Below are 19,085 nucleotides of genomic sequence, written 5' to 3'. Positions count from 1 at the left end.
AACTGGGGAGAGTCAGCCTACTACATCTTGAGGCCTGAGAGCAGGGCCTCCCTAGTCCTCCATGGGAAATTGGGCCATGTTCCCTGAAGGAGGCACTGATACCTTTGTTGGGTACATCTCTGTGCACACTCCTCTCAGCCTCAGTTCAGCCAGAAGTGAAGTCTGGTTTTTACCCCAAGTTGGTCTTCAGTCTGGGACAGGCTTCTGCCTATGAACCCTTCCCCCAGCACAGCACTGAATCATTTCGAGGCACTTTGTGCCCCTCCCTACTTCCCTCATGAAGGCAGCTTCTCACCTCTGGCCTCTGCCCGACTGTGGCCTCTGCCTGGTGTGCCCCTCCCCATCTTCCTGTAGCTGTGTTCCAGGTCTGCTGTGTCCACCTGCACAGCCACCGCCTTGTGGGTCTGCGGTGTCCCTGCCTCAGAGAGCCCTCCCCCATCTGGTCCAGCCGGGCTACCTCATCTTTATCAGCGTTATCTGGGTAGATCTGCCACTGTTGTGTCCCCATGCTGACATCTAGCAAGCATTCAGTCAACGTTCGTTGAATGAAAACGCGAATGAATGAATACACGAAGGGAAGGATGAGGGCGTGAATGAATTCTGAAGCCTTGTGTGTAGGTGCGCGCGTGGACGTATGCGCGTGCGCGGATCGGCTCGCAGGCGCGTGCGCGCTCGTGTATGTATGTGTGCGCGCACAGGACAGGCAGGACCCGAGTCCCAGGGGCGCGGCCCCAGTCGTTCCTCCTGCCGCCACCAGGAGGCGGCAGAGCCCCGACTTTGACCTCGTGTCCCCGGAGCCCCGCCCAGCCTCCGAGCTCCCTGCCCACCCACTCTGCTCCCCACCCCTCACCCGCACTCGATGCTCTCCAGCGGAGCGACCGGGTGGGTCGGGACCGGCTGGGGACCCACGCTGGGGCTCCGAACCTCTCCGCCCAGTTCTCGGTCTCTGCACCCTAGGCCCGCTTGTGCTCAGCCAGTCCTCTCCTTGTGTGCGCGGGCCGAGTTGGGAGCTCCGGCTGATGCAGAGTGAAAGGGCAAAGGCCTGACTCATCTACAGAACCTCATGGGTGCACAGCCGCCCCCCACCCCCAGCTGGCAGATCGCTCTTCAGTTTACAAAGAGCAACACAGTTTACAAAGGACTTTGCACTTTGCAAAGCTCGGGGCTCTTTACAGCACAGTGTGCAAAGTAATTTACGTTTGCAGAGCCCTGTACTGAATTATAAAGCACTTTGTAGTTTCCCAAGTAGTTTACAGTTTGCCAAGTGGTGGCCCCATTAGGAAGCACTTTAGGATTTGCAGGCAGATTCCTCTGCACATAGTTCAAACAGAGGTTGTTTACAGATTCCTTTACTATTTATAGAACCCTTCAGATTTTACAAAGGGTGTGCATGCATCCAAGTGGGGGGTGCCAGTGTGCAGATAATTTGACATTTACAAAGGACATGCTAAAGCCCCAGGCCGTTGACAGTTCATATAACCTATGACCTCTGTGAAGGCTTCCTGCGTGCTCCTCACTGAAAGTGGCCGGGTCTTCTCTTCCCTATCCCCAGGTTGTGAGGTAGAAGTCAGAGGCCCTTTGCCAGTGCTGGTTGTCTTCATTCCTCTCCAGGCAGCACAGTCTGGTTGGGGATGGGGTGCCCATCCCTGGGGCTAAGGAGTCTCTCTGGACCGATAGATGGATGGCAGAGGCACGTGGACTTTCTGTTGCAATGACAGTAGTGAGAGCATCCTCATCAGGCAGCATTCAGGCCTGGTCAGGAGTGGGAAGGCAGCCTTAGCGGGAAGATGAGAGAACTCTCTCCCCTCCGGAGGCCAGGGAAAGGCCAGGGAAGGTAGCCTCCCTTGTTAAATATCAGCCCAGTCCCTTGTCTCCTCAGAACTATGCTGTGGATCCCACCTCCACTCGTCCAAGCCTCCTGATGACCCACAGCGCCCACACCAGCTGCTGGCCATCTCACCACTCTCCCACTTCTTATCTGCGCTTCAGACATACAGTGCTCAACCACGCTAACCCCACCTCAGGGCCTTTGCACTGGCTGTTGTCTCTGCCCAGAACACTCTCCCAAGATGTCCTCCCGGCTGGCTCAGATGTTTACATGCAGCCTCATGACAAAGGCCTCCCAGACTCCCCGAGACTCTATCCCTCACCCTAGCATATTTTCTTCCCACTGCACCAGGAGCTCTCATATGGGTGCCCGGAATGGAGGGGGCCCTGGCACTGACAGGAGGTGACAGGTGCAGGGAAGGTGCCCTCTGACTTCAAGCTGAACCTAGAACCAAGGCAGCGGGGCCCCGGGAGCCCAGCTCCATCAGAACTGTGCCAAGGTTTGGGCGGTGGCTGGGGGAGGTGCTGCGGTTCTATTTATTTTGGGGCATCAGTCCTGGGAGGGCTCTCCAGGAGCAAGGTAACACTTTAATGCGCTGTGTGGAGCGGTGCACCTCCGAGAATGGGAGCAAACAGCTCAAGGCCACACAGCGAGCAGCACCAAAGCTGGGAGCTCAGCGCTCCGTTGGCGTGTCCCGCGCAGCAGCCATCCACAGCCTGGCTGGGGCTCTGAGGGCAGGGCTCCCTGCGATGCTGCGGACTGGAGCACAGCCCTCCCGAGAGAGAACCGTGATTAAGGCTTACTCCCCCGCTCCAGTTCTGAAGCCTGTTTGGGTAACTCTGGCCCCAGGGGAGGGCGGGGAGGGGGTGGCTGGCAAATGGCTCCCAGTCCCGGGCTTTATCTTGGGTCTGCTCCACTGCTGCCTGTGGCAGGGGTGATGACGGAGCCCCCAGGGCGGCTGTCTTTCCTCTTCCGGCAGGGACCTAGCATCTGGCCCGGCCCTCCTGGGCTGGACTGATCCCTTCCCCGCCAAGCCCTCCCACCCGGAGTCTGTGGCCTCTGCTTGGACACCTCCCCCGACGGGGAGCTCATTCTCCTTTAGACTTCCTAGAGGGATCAGAGGTTCTCCTTGTCCTGGTTCTACTCCCTGAGGCCTGTGACGTGAGGGCCTCATGTGTAAACCCTGGCACGCTGTAAGTGTTCATTTCTTTGCCTCTTGTGAAAGCCATTCGGAACCCTTTTGGAAACCAGGTGGGAGGGTCTAAATATACATCCGCTGTGCTATGTTTATCGTGGCTCGTGCATCCTCACACCCGGGGACTCGGGGTCTCCTGGAGGTTACAAAGGCCCAGGGAGGGTCTGGCCCTGCCCGCAGCACCCCCTCCCCCAGACAGTGAAGCAGAACTGGGTGAACCCAGAAACCCGGGCGTCTTGCCCCGCCTCCCACCCCCAGCCCAAGCTTTGCCCTACCCCGAATGAGCCACCTGCCAAGCCAGGTTTAGCTGCCTCCACCCCCTCCAGGCTTGCTGAAGCTGTGGGCTGCTCTATTCTTGTCCTGGGCCAGCCTTGCTGTGGGAGACTGGGGTGGAATGATGCTTGGGGTGCACCAGCCCAGGAAGTCCTTCCTTTCCGTGGCTCTCCATTGCCCAGGGCAGGGGGAGAGGGGCAGGCAAAGGACACCGAGTGGGTACTCTCCACGGCAGAACCTTATCTGGATTGCTCACTGTGGGGCTTGGCCACGGAAGGTGTTATCTGAGCGCCCACTGTATGCCAGGGAGCCTTCCAGAGCTGGAGCTCCAGCGGGGCCGAGGCTGACCGGGGCCTGCCCTCAGTGAGGTCAGCGAGGGCACCGGAGCAGGAAGGAGAGAACTCACAGATGCTTAAAGCAGCATTTCCCACTTCTTTTCCATTATTGCTCCCTGAGGAGAAACACCACAATAAATTAATTAATTACATCATTTATGTTCATTAAACTTAATTATAATTAAGTAGTTTTGATTCATGAGGTGAATTATTTAAATTTACTTTCTCCTGAACAAGAGATAACTTGAGAGAACTAAGGAACACGATTTTGTCACGTGGGGTCACAGATTATTGTACCATCGAGACTCTTTTACTCCCCCAAGAGCCAACTTTTGCCAAATGTATGGCTAAGAGTACTATAAACCACACTCAGTGTTATGACAGAAAAGGGGACAGGTGGGAGTGGGACCCTTATGGGTCCTGGCCATGGGAGAACCCACAGCCTCAGAAGACTCCATGTAAGGGGACCAGCAGGAGGAGGAGGAAAGAAGTAGGTGAGGAGTGGAAAGAGCATGCCAGGAACAGCCTGTGCAAAGGTCCTGAGATGGGAGGGGACTTGGTGCCACTGAAGAGAATCAAGGATTGGGGCAGATCCTGTGGTGTCCTGTAGGACATGTCAAAGACTCCAGATTTCATTTTCACAGCATACTGGGAGTCGCTGGAGGGTTTTAAGCAGAGGAGAGATGCAGTCAGACTTACACTGAGAACAATAGTAACACCTTTCTGAGATGTCATCATCTCTGCTATGTAATGCCTTTTGATATCCAAGCCCTGCTCCATGCCCCGACCTCCCTGAAGGTTTACCTACCCTCCATCCCCACTCTTGGGTCAGACAGCCCTCCCTGGACTCTGTCACCCCAGGCTGTGTGGCCTTGAATATGTCACAGTACCTCTCTGAGACTCAGTGTCCTCTGGCCACTGTTCTTGCTGACATGGTTTCCGTGAGACCCTGGAGGCCCATTAAGGGCCTGGCGCACAGTGGGTGCTCAGTCCCTCTGGTCCCTCTGGTTCCTGCTCTTAGCCGCCCCTCTTGTGCTGTTCCAGGTCCAGCCACGGAATGCAGAGCACCAGGCACTGTGTTCCTTGGGCTCCAGATTCATTCTCCTTCTCATAGTTGCCTTTAAACCCAAACTTCATTCCCCGTAGTCCCGCCAGGATGGCAGAGCTAGGGTTGCGTTTTAAACCTTGGTCTCATTCTCTGTCCTGGGTCTGGAACATTTCACAGGCTGTGACGGTGGATGGGGACAGACCTCCCTTCTGGGCTTCCGGGGGCCTCCTGAGTGCAGCAGTGCAGAGCCTGACCAGGTGTCTGACCTGATGTTAGAGCCTCCTTGGTCCCTCCCATCTATGGACAACTTTCAGCAAATCACCACTTCTCAGGGCTGTGTTGTTGGTTGTGCGATGGAGCAGAAAGGCAGCCTGCCTCCTTGTATGATCTCTGTGAGTGTTGAAGAGGAGAGCGTGGAGGAGGGGCAGGCTTCAGTGCTGGGCCTTTTGGTTGGGGAGCAAGGGCCAGGATCACTGGAGCAGGCCCTCCCTTGCATTTCCTGCTCATTTTGGGCTTTCTGCCGGAAATTCCCTTCAGAATTCTTGGTTGCAAGCAACAGAAATGTGATTGTTGACCCGAGGTAAAGGGGGGATTCTTGACTCAGTCTTAGGACTTACTGAGTGGAAGGGAGAAGATACAGGGGCCCGGGGCCTCCATGCCAGCCTCGTCAGGACTCTGTGGTGACCCTTGTCCAAAATTAAGCTTCCAAGTCCCAGGCAGGGGTGGTCTAATGACCAAACCAAAGTCTGGTCCTTTCAGACTCTGCAGGAGGACACAGAACACTGCTGGCTTGGGATGCTCTGCAGGAGCTGCTCCTGTTCAGAAGAGGTTTGGATGCCAGATGGCCAGCCCACCCAGATGCAGATACTCACTACGCCTTACCTCTTCAGCCTGTGAACTCCTATTCATCCACCAAAACCCACTTCCTCCAGCTCTGCCTTTGTGTGGTTTTCCTGTATTTGTCACTCATTTCTTGTGGTTCCTATGGCCCCTTGCTTCCCTCTACCCAAACCCAATCACACTGGGTGGCCGTGCCCATGTCCATGCCTGCTTACAGCACCAGACTTCACTCCCTTGAAGCAGAGGCTGACCTGACAGTTAGTGATCACTTACCCTCTGCCACACACTGTTCCATGCACTGTGCACGGTTTACCGCATTGAATTTTCACAACAGCCCTTGGAAGTGGGTTCTGTTGCCTTTACCATTCTACAGAGGATGACACCGAGGCACAGAAGATGCTAGGCAATTTGTTGAAGATCTCATGGTGGGTGAAAGGCAGGCTTGGGGTCCCAGCCCAGGTAGCCTGGGGTCCAAGGCCTGGGAGGGTCCAGCTCTCATTCAGGACGGTATCTGGCCGCCACTTGGGTGCTCTTCCCCTCTCAGGCATTTGAGGACCTCCCTTCCCCCCAGACTGGGTTAATGGAGCCCAGTAAATACAATGCCAGTTTCTAAATGAAAAGCTCCGTGTCATTCAATTCTTCAAGTTGTAAGAATAAAGAAAGCACATAGTTCTCCAAACATTGGCAAGCACTATTTTCAGAACTAAGAGGGAGAAAGAGCTGGAAAGAGTGGGAAGATCCTGCAGCTTGGGTCACAGGGACCTGGGTGGCAGTGCCTCCCAGCAGCGTGGCCAGGAGCAGCCCCTCGCGTCTCCATGGGATGAGGCCGTCACCTGCCTGCAGCCACGGCTGTTGTGCCCCGCCTCGCCCCCGGCTCCGCAGCTCTGCCCAGGGCACGATACAGGCCAGTGCTGTCCCGGGCCTCCCCAGCTGGACAGAGCTCCAGGAGCCCCTGGAGGCACTGTGGTGAGAACACACCCCGTAGTGGCTCCTTCTGGCTTGGGTCTCATTTCCCTGTGGCTATTTCCCAGGATTCCTTGGGAATCCTTGCTCCCAAAGAATTCCTTGTTCCGTGTCCACTACTGGGTGGACCTAAGGAGAGGGGGTGCCCCCGTGAAGTACACTGAGGGACACAGAAGCTAACAGAGGCCGGGGCTTTAGTCCATAGAAGTGCTCAGTGAATGAAACCCCAAGTCCTTCCATTGTCCCTACCCACTGTGAGGCCATCCTGCCCCCAGAAGCTCTCGTGGCTCTTCACAGGGCCTGGAGTCTACTTCTCCAGGTTCTCACAGCTTTGGGCTTTTCTGTAGCATTGCTCCTCCCTTCAGCCACCCACCTCAGTCCCCGCATTTCAGCTGGGCGGCCTCGGGCAAGTCGCTGCCCCTCTTGGATTCGCCACATTCTGAGGCCCACATGCTGGCACCTACTGCTTTCTCTGGGAAAAATGCTGGCATGGTTTCCTGGGCAACTGAATTATGTGGTTCCTGTCATCTGCCGGAACTCGCGGCCAGGGGTCCTAGGGGAGTATCTTTGGGGTTGTTGGTGTTCATCTCCGCTGAGGCCACTGGATGAGGAGGCCGGGGGAAGAGGTCGACAGGGTGGGAATCACAGAGGTTCTGGAAGGCTTCACCTCCCCATGCGTGGAGCACACTGTTGGCGTCTGACCAGAGCCTGCAGACCTCCTTATGGGAACCATGTACCCAATCCTCTCTGTGGGGTCTGGGCTCTGGGCTCTCTGGCTGACCACCCACATCTCCGGCCTGTTTCAGACAATGGCCCGTGGGCCTTCTTTGCCCCATACAACGAAGTGGAAGTACGTGAGAGTCGATGCCCTCCTCCCTGGGCCACCTCAGCCAATCTTCTGCAGCAGGAAAGCGCACTCCCGAGCTCCCCGGGATCAGGCTCCGGCCAGGACAGAAATGCTCCCTTGCTGGGCTTCTCCTGCTTGCTCCCGTTTCCCTCACTCTCTTACTGGCTTCTCGGAGCACTTCCTTCATGGAGCACCTGCCGCAGAGTCCTTGTCTCGGAATCCGTCTCCAGGAGAAGCTGTCATAAGAGAGCTCGCTGGCGTGGTTGTCTTGGGGGCACGTAATAGAGCAAGTGTATCAGGTAGGATCCAGGTTTGGCTGCTTATTAACAACAACGATAGCCAAACCAAACTGATGGTGGTTGAAACCAGACAGATGATTATCTTCCTCTCCTATAACAGCTCGAGGGACAGTGAACTGTGGCACAGAGGCGGCTTCATGGAGTCAGGGCCTGGGTTCCTTCCACCTTGCTGCTCTGCTCTTCCAGTGGTGTTTGCTGCCTTTGTCCTTATGACCCAGGATGGTAACTATGCTCCAAGCCCACATTCTGGGTGGCAGGGATGGGGAAGAGACGAAGAGGTGGCAAATCCCTTCCCTGGAATGGCATAACCTGGAAATGGTACAGCATTGATTCACATCCCATTGGCCATATTTCAGTCACATGGTCATCTGTTGTTGCAAGGGATGCTGGGAAATGTAGTTTTTGTACAGGCAACCAGAGCCCTACCTAGACCCCCAGGGATCTATGACTGTAGAAGGACAGGGAGTAGAGATGAGGGAAATCTATCAAGTCCCACCACAAATAAGGGCACAAATAGTACTTTGAAGCTGGCACAACGTTCATCTTTCAGTGAGAATGGCCTTAAAGAAAATATGCTGAGGATTGTGTGGATGTGCGAATGGGACCTGTCAGGGAAGGCGGCATGGCCCTGGGTGGTGGGCTGTAGGATACTGTAAGGCTTTCTGGAGACGTGCGGTGCACCAGGGCCTCCTAGGGTCAGGAGTTGCAGAGGAAGAGACAAGAAGTGGCCAGAGGGGAGCTGCCAGTAGTGAGGAAACCCTCAAGCTTCTCCACTTTTCAGTTATGCTGTGACACGCATGGGAGCCTGGGGTGGGGGGTTGCTGATGGAGGGAAAGGAAATGGTGTCCATGAAAGTCTCACCAGATAGGCAGTGGGGATGGCTGCAAGAGACAAAGCTAGACTGATAGTGAGAGAGACACAGGGCACTGGAACAAGTTGGGTCTAAGGGAGCCGTTGGCCTCCAGAGGGTTTCCAGAGGAGCTCTAAGAAAACCAAGTCTCCCTTATCAGGAGCAAAGGCATTTAAAATTAAAATATGATGGGCTGTTCTGTGAGGCTGTTCGCTGGGTTCTATTCATTTTCCATGAATGTTTGCAAAACTAGAATCATGACAGACTTACCCACGTGCATCCTTGGTTCACTCAGCATTCAGTCAGAGGCTTTCAGACCAATAATCACCATTTTGAGGGTTTCCTAGCATTCCATCGTCATGATGTACTGTCCTTTCCTGAGACAATCCCCTTTCGTTGGACGTGGCTTCTGACTCCAAGGGTCTGCTCCAAGAGACTAATGCTGGCGTGGACATCCTTGAGCCGGCAGCTTGGTTGGCGGTTCAGAGTTTAGATGATTTCCCTGGGCACGATTCCCAGAAGAGAAGTGGGGCAAAGGAGAAGCACATTTGCCTGTAAGGGCCCCGGTGTGTGCAGCCAAATGGCTTCCTGGCCTGGTTCTGCCAAGTTACCCGCACACCTGCGGAGCCCGAGAGAAAGCTTCGCCTCCTGGGAAGGGTGTGCTGCTTTGGTTTAATTTTCCTTTCCCGGATTTTTGAAGTGCTGTGTGTTCATTGTACACATTTCAGAAGCTATTGAACAATTTAAAAAAGAAAACTTGCTTATAATCCTGTCTGCCAGAACAATTTATGATTCGTATTTTTTAGAATTTATTTCTTTTGAGACATACTTGACACAGAACACTGTGTGAGTTTCCATATACAGTTAGCATTTTGATGTATATATTTCCAGCCTTTTTTTCTATATAAAATTTTTTATGGTACAAAAATTTGCACACATAAGCCTTCTATTTTTTAAAAAAGATTCTATTTATTTATTTGAGAGAGAGCGAGAGAGCACAAGCAGGGGGAATAGCAGAAGGAGAGGGAGAAGCAGGCTCCCCGCTGAGCAGGGTGCCTGATCCCAGGACCCTGGGATCATGAGCTGAGCCAAAGGCAGACGCCTCACCGACAGCTACCCAGGCGCCCCCACACAGAGGCTTTTATTATGAAAAGTTCAAACATAGATAAAATTAGAGCAAGTAATGAGCAACTGAGTACCGAACACCCAGTTTCAAGAGTGCTTAGTGCACGCCGGTCTTGTCTCTAACGTGGTACCTTTCTACCTCCCAAATTATAGGGGCAGTCACCCTATTCATCCTAGACATCATATAAGTTCATCCCCAAATATTCCAGAGTGTCTTTATGAACAATTAGTCCCTAAATAATAGTATTAATATTATTATTTAATACCTCACCTGCAACAATCATTGGTTAATATCAGCACATGTCCGGTCTCTGTTCAAACTTAAAATCGTCTCAGACATGTCAAAATGCATCAAAGCCTGGTTGAATCGGGATCTGAATGAGGTCCCCACATCACACGGGCTGACGGATCTCCCAAGTCTGTTTCATCCCCAGCTTGCCCTGCCGTGTGTTTTTCCTGGTAATTCATTTGTCGAAGAACCTGGATTGAAAGGCTTGCAGAGTTTGTGTACTTCCTGCAGATTGGGAGCTGGATCTGGACACTCAGACTCAGGTTGGATTTTTTTTGGCAAGAGCTCTTGGTAGAGAGCTCTGTGTTCCTTTTGCAGGAGGCATTGCGTCCCGCTGGCTCTGGGGTGAGAGCAGCTGCTGACGGTCAGTGACGGATTGCTAATGGATTAGTGGTTGCTAACTGGTGAGCTCTCACTCTGTTGTGACTACTTCATTTATTTCTATGTTACTATGGAGAGAAACTCAGCTTCCTCTACTATTTGACTCCCTGGTGGTACGGTTTATAAAGGAAAGGTAGAGTACATGCTTGCGTATCCCCTGCCATAGTTAATCACTCTGGTCTTTTAGTGGTGGCCCAGTAGGGATTACAAACATAATTATGAGCTCATGGGTTCAAAGATACTTCATATGTTTCAATAGATTGTGATAATGACCCTTACTGAGGGTTTCTCCCCTGTAGGTTGTCATTAAAACAATATATGGTTTAATCTTAGTGGCAGTTGGAAAACATGGCCAGAAATTTTGGGACATTCATGCCATTGAGAGGTGTGGTCTCTGTGTTCCCCCTTGGCTCTGGGTGACTTGCGACTGCTTCAGACCTCGGCAGAGTGGGGGACAAGTGATGTCCAGATCTTCTGAGCTGGGTTGTACAAGGCCAGTGAGTTGTATACCCAACTCACTCAACACCCTGTTGCTACGATCCCTCGCTGCTTCCAGACCCTTGGCTGGAGAGGCCACGTGTAGCCCAGCGACCCACAGTCCCCACCATGCTCAGCCTCCCAGCTGCTCCACCAAACCCCAGTCACGTGGGCGAAAGCGTCCTGGATCTTCCCGACCAGCTCACCTCCAATTGGATGCCAATGAGTGAGCTGTACCAGCCTCGGGGGGGGGGGGGGAGGAGGGAAGCACGAGCCACCCAGCCCACTCGCCCTCAATTCCTGACCCACGAAATCATGTAATAATGAAACGACTGTCTAGGCCTAACGTAGGGGTGGTCATGGAACAATGGATAATTGGAACACTCTTCCTTTTGTCTCTCTCACATAAACCAGCTCCTATCTGCTCGTATAGTCCTCTGGATTAGATCAATGGCCGTACCACACTCTCCCCCACCTCACAGGCCCTCACTAGACTACATGTTCTGGCCAGCACTCCAGAGAGATTTCGAGCATAGTATTGGAGTTTCCTTTCTTAGCCAACCTAAAAACCTTTTTTCTATTAATAGGTGAGCTAAGACCATATAATCAATACGTTTAGCCTCCGTTCTGTCATATTGTTTTATGATACATTTAGACCAGTGTGAGTTTTTTTTTTTTTTAAACAAATTGTCTTTCAGTATGATTTTTATTTCTGCCTCTCTTTGGTTTTATCTTTTCGGTCCTTGGAAAGTTCCCGTATCTGCTCCCGTTGTCACCTTTATTACTCAGCTCTGTACGAAATACTTTCCGTCCCCTCTATTTTGTCTCTTGGTTCTCCACTACGAGCGATACCGAAACCTGCTCTGATCCTCCTCCCACAGCATCTGATCTGAATTACTACCTTGTACAGGCTGACATGAACCGCAGGACAGTTGGCGAGCTCATGCCAGCTTTTACGCGCTCTTGTCGTGCTCCCTCAAATATCTGCTGGCTGCATTGCTTCAGACCATCCTGGAGCTCTTAGAACCATTTTTCGGTCTTCGCTGTCCAAGGAACCACGTGGTCTGTCTGTGTACAACTCGCACGACTTTTGTTCGTGTCTGTCTGGTCATTTCAGTTGTCTGAGCTTCTTTCCTGGGAGCATCCTCAGAAAGTGTCCACAGGAACAGTAGCCTTGGGTCTTTGCTTGTTGGTGACCATTTCTAACCTTTATATTTGGGAATCAGTTTACCTGGATCTACCCTCCTTGGCTCATGCTCTGGTCCCCTCCTTGTAAACAAGCCTTCTAGTTGCTTCTGGCAGGAAGTGTTGAAGGAGGTCAATCTGATGACCTGAACTTCCTGCCAAGTGACTGTGTCTTCCTTTTGCCTGGATTCCCAGAGGCATCCGTACAATATGTCTCTCTGGTGGATACTCTGGACCAATCTTCCTAGGTATCCAGTGTTGTTCAAGGTAGTTATTTCAGGAAAAGGATTTTGTTGCTGCTGTTGGTTTGTTCTTTTGGTTTTGTTTTTTAAATTTTAATGTATGGACATTGAGTTCAGCTTTGATTACTTTCTTCAGCGACTTCTATTATACATATGTTAGCTCTCTCTGCCTGTTCTCCGCATACACACTTTCTCTTGAATTCCAGTTATCACTCCCTTTTTTCCTGACGCCCCACAACTTATCTTCCTTAGGTCAATCTGCTGTGTTTCTCTGCTCTCGTGTTCTTCTCAATTTGGGCTTTTTTCTCTAATGAGGACTTTCTTTTATTTGTAACTTTCACCTCAGTCCTAGCACATCTTTTCTGCGGTCTTTCCATTTTGATTTGTTACTTGTTATTCTTTTGTGTCTTTTATTCCTTTGAAAATTTTTGTTGACTCATTTTTAAACTAGGATATGTTTTTTATGTTCTTGAGTGTGTGTTCTATGGGCACACATTTTGGGGGTGCCCTCATTATCCGTGATGACATTGCCCATTATTCCATTTTCACAAAGATAACTTTGTGTGGAATTAAATGACAATCTTTTTCTGATTTTCATTTTTATATTAAAGGAGTTTTCTGAACTTTCTAAAAGAGGGAGGGGTCAGAATCTGCTTTTAAGCTTCCTAGCTCTAGAGTTCCTTCTTCCGTGTGTCTACAAAATGTTAAAAAAAAAAAAAAGGTCTTGTAACCCCTCTTCCCCTCTATGTAGACCTTCTCTTCCCCCTTTCTCTCTTTCTCTCTCTCACACACACACACACACTCTCTCTCTCTTTTTCTTGCTTCTAGTTTGTGGTTCCTGTTGTCACTGTTATGCCCAATGTGCCTTCTCCTTTCAGCAGATCCTTCTTGGTGTGGTCCTACCCTGAAAGGGACTTTTATCAGTACTGGGAGTTCACAGGACCTGCTCTGCTCCCTTAAGATATTTCTGTGGCCACTTGTGCTCACCCGCTCTAGGGAGTGCATGGTGAGTCTTCCCAGCTTCCACGAGGCATGGGTCACTTCTGATCACTTCCGGGCTGAAGCAGCCAAGACCGTCTCTTTCTGTCTCTTTCATTCACTGCTGTGGTCATCTTGGAAGACACAGCTTCAGCAAAGATGGAAGGGGCTGGACCCCTGAATCCCGAATTCCCCCACCTGACCATATCAGACCAAATGTGAGCAAACAGTAACCTTTAGGGTGGTAAGCCATTGGACTTTGGGGGGTTATTAACACAACCTCTCCGATTATGACTCACACAGAAATTGATATGAGGGAGAAATGCTACCATTGCAAAGGCCTGAAAGAGGGGGCTCTGGTGGGGGGGCAGTGAGTAAGGAGTCTGATATGAGAGACTGGAACGCTGGAGATCTGTGTTAAACATTTCACAAACCTGTCTCCAGTGACAATTTGGAAGGGACAAGGAACTCCTGGACTTATGGTTCCTGGGGGAAGAGGTTGGAACAGAAGATGCAGGTAATGTTTCTTTGCTACTGCTGGCTGCGTTTGGCAAGGATTACGAGGGAGAGATCAGCACAAGAGGAATGGATGGGAATCAGGATAAATCTGAAGTTCAGGACAGAGTCAGACTGATGTAACAATCTGGGTGCTTCTCCAGGCCCAACAGCCAGAGGTGGTGTTTAAAGAGCTTTGGACCTGAAAACCCACAACACCTCTCCTTTGCTTAAGGCGACTGAAGGGCAATATTACAATAGGACGTGGCCTTCCCACCTCTTGTGTCTGACAGAGTCAACCATCCCATTGAGAGAAATAAGGCCAGAGGTGATAAAGCAAAGGCACATGGGTGAGAATTTTTTCTTGTCAAGAAGTTTAGCACATAGAATACACCTGAGGCAGATAGAGCAGATGCCTGCTGGGGTTTTAATTAATTAATTAATGTTAAGAATTAATTAAATTTTTTTAAAAAAAGAGATTATTTATTCATTTTCCAGACAGAGACAGAGACAGAGAGAGCACAAGCAGGGGGCACGGAAGGCACACATAGAGAGAAAAGCAGGGTCCCCACTGTACAGGGAACACGATGTGGGGCTCTATCCCAGGACCCTAGAATCATAACCTGAGCTGAAGGCAGATGCTTAACCGACTGAGCCACCCAGGTGCCCCAAGAAATAAGTTTTTAGAGGGGAGAGAGAATGTGCGTGCACACATATGCACAAGCGAGGGAGGGGAGGGGAAGAGAGAGAATCTCAAGCAGGCTCCGTGCCCAGCATGGATCCCAGTGTGGTCTTGGTCCCGGGACCTTGGGGTCATGACCTGAGCCGAAATCAAGATTCAGATGCTTAACCGACTGAGTCACTCACCCAGGTGTGCCCCACCTACTAGGCTTTAAAGGGAATATAATTAAATTTAATTAATTATCATTTAATTTATATACATTTAGTATAATTAAATTTAAAGGGAATGAAATCCCAGGCCTGGCCTACAAAAGCTTTTGATGATATGACACTTTAGATGGAATGAAATAACGTTTGAGTTTTCACCCCTTCTAGGAGAAAGGAAGCAGACAAGAAAGTGAGAAAGCTCACTCCGGATATGGCCAAGAAGGAAGATAAAATAGAGTTAGGGGGATGGGGGGACAAAGAGCCCCAGAAGGTACAGTGAGGGGCTGTGGAGGAACCTGGACATGGAGATTTTGTCAGAGAGAGGACTCAGGGCTTCAGTCGAGAATCTTCTCACCCGCAAGGTAGGGGCTACACAGTGTGCCTGGCAGGCTCTCAAGGTTGCCATGCTTCCTGAAATTCTCAAAGTGTTTTTCCTTAGAAATTCTAGATGAATTTTGAAATGTCTTGATGGACTCCAAATGGGAATGCTTATTGTGATTATCTGATCCCTATTGCCCTGGGAGGATATTGGGTATATGTGGAAAGGGGTATACGACTTGTGGTTTTAGTTCAAAAGGCTCTGGACAAAGAGGAGCCCCACACAGAGGATGACCAGTGCGTGTTGCTCACAGATCCTACACTGTCGGCTGGAGGCAATGGTGGGGCTGGACATGGGTGTTTTCCCTTAAGGAAGGGGTGCGTGTTCTGTGTAGGGAGGAGGGAGGAAGGGGTAATTGGAAGATTAGGGCAAAAACAACTAGCACTCACTGAAGATCCATGTTTTCAGTCTTCCTTGCCATTGCAGTGGGATCATGTGACTTGTTCTGGCCTCAGACTACTAGCAGATGTGACCTGGGTTAATTTCAGGGTGACACAGGTAAGAACTGCAACTCTCTTTCGACCTCTTTCCCCCGATGATGGTAATTGTGGAAGTCATGTGTCCCAGTGATGGAGCCACAAGATGGCGGCTGGCTGGATGCTGGGTGCACCATGTGGAGGAGACCCGCCTTGCACAGTCCTCCAACGTAGGGGACACTGGGACAGGAGAATGAGGCAAACCTCAGTTTGGTTACGATCGTGGGGAGCTCTTACCACAGTGTATCTTAGTCTCTCCTGAGACTAGAAGCATACTATTTTTTTAGACAAAACTGAAACCCTACCCACCATGCTATTAACAACACACTCAGAAAAACTGGTAAACATCAGCTTTGTTGAGGTATAATTTACAGACAATAAAATATTTGTCTCTAAATATAATAGTTTATAGACACTAAAATCCACCCATTTTAAGTGACATTTTGATGAGTGTGATAAACATAGACAGCTGTGTAACCACCCCCACAATCAAGATGTAGGACACTTCCTTCATCCCCCCAATTTGCTCCTACTAATTTGCAATTGACCTCCATGCTGACCCCAGCTGCTGACAAATGCCGATTTGTCTTCCGTCACTGTAGTTGTGCCTGTCCCAGTCTGCCGTAGAGATGTAATTATACTGTAGCTAGCCTTTGGTGTCTCGACGCATTCATTTAACATGATGTCTCTGAGATTCAGCCAAAAGTCTGTTCCTCGTTACTGTGCACCAGTACTCCATTGTATGGGTACACCGCGTTTATCTGTGCATCACGTGATGGACATTTGGGTTCGTTCCAGTTTTTGACTGTTGAAAATAAAACTCATGAACACGTGTACCCAAGCTTTTGTGGTCATGTTTACATTTCTCTTGGGTAAATGTCTAAGAGTATAATTTCTGTGTTGGATAGAAGACACCGTCCACCGTGTTCCCACTTGGGTGTCCCATTTTGCGTTCCAGTCATCTGTCTATCAGAGTATAACCTGCTTTTTATCTCAACTGGTATCGCCCTGATGAAGGGAGACATTTTTCCGAGACACAACTTCAGTGGTTTTGATAGTTCAAACCATTCCCTGTTGTTTGACATTTAGGTCACTTGCATTTTCCCCCGATTGTAGAAATGAGTGTGAAGGACATCTCGTACATGAATTGTACTGTACATCTCTGCCTGTTCCCTCCGGTGAAACTCCTACATCGGCTACTCCAGGGTAAAGGGTACACACTTGTCTTTAGACTTTGGGTACATACCGCCATATGTCGCCCGCTCACCAACCTGCTCACCATTCAGACCAGCAGTGTGGGAGCATGTTCAGCCCTTTCGTATGTAATCTGAAAGACCCCTTCATATGATGAGGATATTGGTCTTTTCTGTGTCTTCTGTATTGTTAATAAGTGTTCACAGTTTGTGTTTTGCCTTTGTAACTCTGCTCAGGGCATTTTTATCCACAGACATTTTAAACTGTTTTGTCATCCAACATGTCAACTGATTCTTTTGTGATTTCTGTCTTTGGTGTTATGCTTGGAAAGGCCTTCCTCATCTGAAGATGACAAAAATAGTCACCTAGATTTCTTTATTTTTTAAAGAACTTCAATCTTTACATTTAGCACTTTGTGTTTGTATTTTGTAACTGTGAAATTTATGAGGCATACCAAAGAGTCTGTGACACATATGCAAGCTTAACAAATCGTAACAGTAAAAATCCTCACCCCAAAAATATTCGGGGAGAAGAGGAAGTGACAGAAGAGATACAGCATTTGCTTTTTTGTTTCATTTATGTAGCATTCAGATTGAGCAAACCTGAACTCTATATTGTTTAAGCAAAACAATAAGGGAAAGAAAGCAAGGAAATGAACAGCGTTCTAAAGGGCCATTTCTTCTACAGGGGAGGGCGGGGTGACACCAGGTAGGGACACCCAGGGCGTCAGAAGTCTCAGGTGCTGTTTCTTCAGATGGCTGGTGCTCCCACTGGTTCATCTTAGCATTCTGGTTTAAACTGGACACAGTCATTTTATATACCCTTTCGGATATATATTCCATGTCATTTAAACATTTTTTAATCATGACACAATTTACCAAAAATTTAAGTATACAGTTCTGTAGAGTTAGGTATATTCACACTGTTGTGCAACCGATCTCCAGAACTCTTTTCATCCTGCAAAACTGAAACTCTGTCCCCATTAGACAACTCCCCACCCCCTCCTCCCCCCAGCCCCTGGCAACAGCCATTCTATTTTCTGTCTCTATGACTTTGACTACTCTAGGTGCTTTATATAAGTGGAATCATATAATTTGTCTTTTCGTGACTGGCTTATTCCACTTAGTATAATAAGTCCTCAAAGTTCACCCATGTTGTGGCATCAGAAGGATGCTGCATCAGAAGTTGCTTCCTTTCTAAGGTGAAATAATATTCTATCGTATGAATACACCACATTTTATTTATCCATTCATCCGTCAATGGACTCCACATAGAATTTTAAAGAAATAAATACAAATGTCAACTCTTTGCTTCTGCATTTGACTATCATTTACTAGGAATATGTTTGTGTGTATGGTGTGAGGTAGGGGTAGGCAGCCTGCTCTGAATTTCTCGAGTTCTGAGAACTGTGAGAAATGCATTCCTTCATTTTGCAAGCTTTAGTGTAAACTTTACCATGTAGGGATGCTAAAATAAAGCATCTGTTCTTTTATTCATCAAGTATGAATCAAGTACCTGCTACTTGCCAGGAACTCTTGTAGGGCCCGGGGATACCACTCCGTGAAGACGGCTATAGACACTGCCCTCACTCTGCCAGTGCCTGGTACCAAGGGCTGGCAAATAGGGACCAGTGTGGGATCAGAGGAGAGAATGGTCACTTCCAAATTCATGACGGATGTGAAGAGAGGTGTAGAGGGAACAACTTAGCCAGAGGCCTGAAAATATAATGCAACTATCATTTCCTACTTTGTCACCCAGAAAGCGTTTAGTGGCAGGTGACAGGAATCCCCAACGACAGTGGCTCGAATGTTCATATAAAGGGAAGTTTGGAGGCAGCTGGTTCCAGAGCTCAGTGGAGCCCCATATCTTTCCAGCTGCAAGATGGTCACCTTGGCTTTGGCCACTGCAGCCTTTCACGCTAGCCTGCAAAGTCTGGAAGCAAGCGGGTGGCAACCATCTGAAAAGCCTGCTCTTCCTGGGTCTCTCCCTTTGTACCCAGAGGCCCATCCTGCCCAGGCTGCCCGCACACCTCACTGTTGAGAAGTCACGTGACAGCCACAGCCCAACCGCTGGAGATGGGGAGTGGGATTCTGTGGCCAGTTCAGGCCAATCATAAATCATCCTCTAGAGAGCCCTACCGTCCAAGATAGGAGCCACAAGGCACGAGTGGCTCCCCAACACTGGAACTGCATGCAGCTAGGGAGACTGAGGAACTGCATTTTTATTAAATTCAATTTCAGTTAATTGAAATGTAAATGGCTATCGTAATATTAGGACAGCAGAGCCCTGGAGTCTGGGCACTTTGCCCTTGGCTGAAAAAGTCTGGGTTGGTTTATCCGGGGAGGAGGGAGGCAGCTGATGAGAGAGTCACCGAGGGGGTGTGTGTGTTGGGGGAGGCGGGGTAGAGGCGTTATGGAGGCTTGTGTGGCCTCACACACTCCCGATTGTTTTCTCAGGATGGGAGTGAGGGGGACCCCCACCTCATGCGTTGGTGGGCG

At 49.9% G+C, this 19,085-nt stretch overlaps 2 long non-coding RNA genes across 2 annotated transcripts; one reads left to right on the top strand and one right to left on the bottom strand.

The window, feature by feature from the left end:
- Positions 1 to 1,662: 1,662 nt before the first annotated feature.
- On the bottom strand, positions 1,663 to 8,963 carry LOC309852157. Its single transcript, XR_014305108.1, has 3 exons — positions 8,749 to 8,963; positions 3,299 to 3,747; positions 1,663 to 1,752 (listed from the first exon to the last, which is right to left on the bottom strand). It is a non-coding gene; the product is annotated as an uncharacterized lncRNA (long non-coding RNA).
- Positions 8,964 to 14,719: 5,756 nt separating this feature from the next.
- On the top strand, positions 14,720 to 16,176 carry LOC309851474. Its single transcript, XR_014304796.1, has 3 exons — positions 14,720 to 15,234; positions 15,326 to 15,415; positions 15,959 to 16,176. It is a non-coding gene; the product is annotated as an uncharacterized lncRNA (long non-coding RNA).
- Positions 16,177 to 19,085: the final 2,909 nt, after the last annotated feature.

The sequence above is a fragment of the Mustela nivalis genome (genome assembly GCF_964662115.1).
Source record: "Mustela nivalis genome assembly, chromosome: 17".
NCBI classification, from domain to species: domain Eukaryota; kingdom Metazoa; phylum Chordata; class Mammalia; order Carnivora; family Mustelidae; genus Mustela; species Mustela nivalis.
The sequence above is the reverse complement of the archived record's forward strand: the minus strand, read 5'-3'. Positions and strand labels throughout refer to the sequence as shown.